The sequence below is a fragment of the Rhincodon typus genome, chromosome 2 (genome assembly GCF_021869965.1).
Source record: "Rhincodon typus isolate 14 chromosome 2, sRhiTyp1.1, whole genome shotgun sequence".
Lineage (NCBI taxonomy): Eukaryota > Metazoa > Chordata > Chondrichthyes > Orectolobiformes > Rhincodontidae > Rhincodon > Rhincodon typus.
The window spans coordinates 128,161,804-128,164,765 of NC_063333.1; positions in this window are offsets into that span (position 1 = coordinate 128,161,804).

Sequence of the window (2,962 nt, forward strand, 5' to 3'; positions counted from 1 at the left end):
TGTGCAAACTGAGGTCCTAGCAAGATTATGTCATTACACCAAAGCTCTTCTACATCTTGTCACAACAGTCCACCCCATATCCATGAAGTGTCCTGTTGTTATAGAGCTAATTGGCATCTCCTCCAATCCAAACCCAAGTCCAACCTAACCTCTCAGAGATAGCAAGAACTGCGGATGCTAGAATCAAAGATAACACTGTTTAGAGCTGGAGGAACACAGCAGGCCAGGCAGCATTAGAGGAGCAGGCAAGTTGATATTTCAGGTCAGGACCTATCTTCAGAAAAAGGGTCTGAAGAAGGGACCCGACCCGAAATGTCAAATTACCTGCTCCTCTGATGCTGCCTGACCTGCTGTGTTCCTCCAGCTCCACACTGTGTTATCTCCAACCCAACCTCTGTTGTTGAAATGCAATATGCAAATAATGTTTACGATTATGCACATTCGGAAGCCAAGTTCCAAACTATTGGCAATGCATTCACAAGGCATATCAGAGCATGGGTCTCTGGCTAAATGTCTGGAAGACAACGATCCTCTACAAGGCTGCTCCCACTGACTATCAAGATCTACAGTGAGCCACTGGACAACATTGATGTTCTGGGCACCCAGATTCGAATCCCACCACGGCCGATGGTAGAATTGGAATTCAAAAAAAGTCTGGAATTGAGAATCTACTGATCACCACGAATCATTGCCGATTGTCGGAAAAACCCATCTGGTTCACTAATGTCCTTCAGGGGAGGAAATCTGCTACCCTCACCTGGTCTGGACTACGTGTGACTCCAGACCCACAGCAATGTAGTTGACTCTCAACTGCCCTCTGAAATGGCCTAGCAAGCCACTCAGTTGTACAAATTGCTACAAAGCATCAAAAGGAATAAAACTGGACAGACCACCTGGCATCAACCTAGGCGCCAGAAAAGACAACGGCAGATACAGCCCTGTTGACCATGCCAAGTCCTCCTCACTAACATCTGGGGGTTAGTGCCAAAATTGGGAGAGCTGTCTCACAGACAAGTTAAGCAACTCACAGAATCATATCTGGTGTCCCAGACACCACCATCACCATCCCTGGATATGTCCTGTCTCACCAGCAGGACAGACCCAGCAGAGGGGGCAGCACAGTGGTATACAGTTGGGAGGGTGTTGTTCTAGGAGTCCTCAACATTGACTTCAGACTCCATGAAGTCTCATGCCTTCAGGTTAAACATGGACAAGGAACCTCCTGCTGATTACCACATACTGTCCTCCCTCAGCTGATGAATCAGTAATCCTCCATGTTGAACAACACTTACAGGAAGCACTGAGGATGGCAAGGGCACAAAGTGTACTCTGGGTGGGGGATTTCAATGTCCACCACCAAGGGTGGCTCGGCAGCAGTACTACTGATCGAGCTGGTTGGATCCTAAAGGACATAGCTGCTAGACTGGGTCTGCGGCAGCTGGTGAGGGAACCAACAAGAGGGAAAAACATACTTGACCTCATCCTCACTAATCTGCCAGCTGCAGTTGCATCTGTCCATGACAGTATCGGTAAGAGTGACCATTGCACAGTCCTTGTGGAGACCAAGTCCTGTCTTCACATTGAGAACAACTTCCATCGTGTTGTGTGGCACTATCACCGTGCTAAATGAGACAGACTTCGCACAGATCTAGCAACTCAAGACTGGGCATCCATGAGGTGCTGTGGGCCATCAACAATAGCAGAATTGTATACCAGCACAATCTGTAACCTCATGGCCCGGCATATCCCCCACTCAACCATTACCATCAAGCCAGGCGATCAACCCTGGTTCAATGAAGAGTGTAGGAGGGCATGCTAGGAGCAGCACCAGGCATATCTGAAGATGAGGTATCAACCTGGTGAAGCCACCAAACAGGACTACTTGTACGCCAAACGACGAAAGCAGCAAGTGATCGAAAGAGCTAAGCGATCCCACAACTAACGGATCAGATCTAAGCTCTGCAGTCCTGCCACATCCAGTCGTGAATGGTGGTGGACAGCTGGACAACTCAATGGAGGAGGAGGCTCCACAAATATCCCCATCCTCAATAATGGAAGAGCCCAGCACATCAGTGCAAAAGATAAGGCTGAAACATTCGCAGCAATCTTCAGACAGAAATGCCAAGTGGACGATCCATCTCGGCCTCCTCCAGTGGTCCCCAGCATTACAGATACCAGTCTTCAGCCAATTCAATTCAATTCACACAATATCGAGAAACGATTGGAGACATTGGATACTGCAAAGGCTACGGGCCCTGACAACATTCCGGCAATAGTACTGAAGACTTGTGCTCCAGAACTTGCCGCTCCCCTAGCCAAGCTGTTCCAGTACAGTTATAACACTGGTGTCTACCCGACAATGTGGAATATTTGTCCAGGTATGTCCTGTACATAAAAAGGAACGTAAATCTAACACAGCCAATTACTGCCACTCCGTCTACTCTCAATCGTCAATAAAGTGATGGAAGGTGTCATCAACAGTGCAATCAAGCACCACCTGCTCAGCAATGACCTGCTCAGTGACACCCAGTTTGGGTTCCACCAGGCCAGTCAACTCTTCACCTAATTACAACCTGGTTTCAAATATATTGATGAATTCCAGAGGTGAGTTGAGGGTGACAGCCCTTGACATCAAGACCACATTTGATCAAGTGTGGCATCAAGAAGCCCTAGCAAAACTGGAATCAATGGGTATGAGGGGGCAAACTCTCTGCTGGTTGGAGTCATACCTGGCAAATAGGAAGATGGTTGTGGTTGTTGGAGGTCTGTCATCTCAGCTCTGCAGGAGTACCCCAGGGTAATGTCCTAGGTTCAACCATCTTCAGCTGCTTCAACAATGACCTTCCCTCCATCATAATGTCAGAAATGGAAATGTTCGCTGATGATTGCTCAATGTTCAGCACCATTCGCGACTTCTCGGATACTGAAGCAGTTCATGTTCAAATGCAACAAGACCTGGACA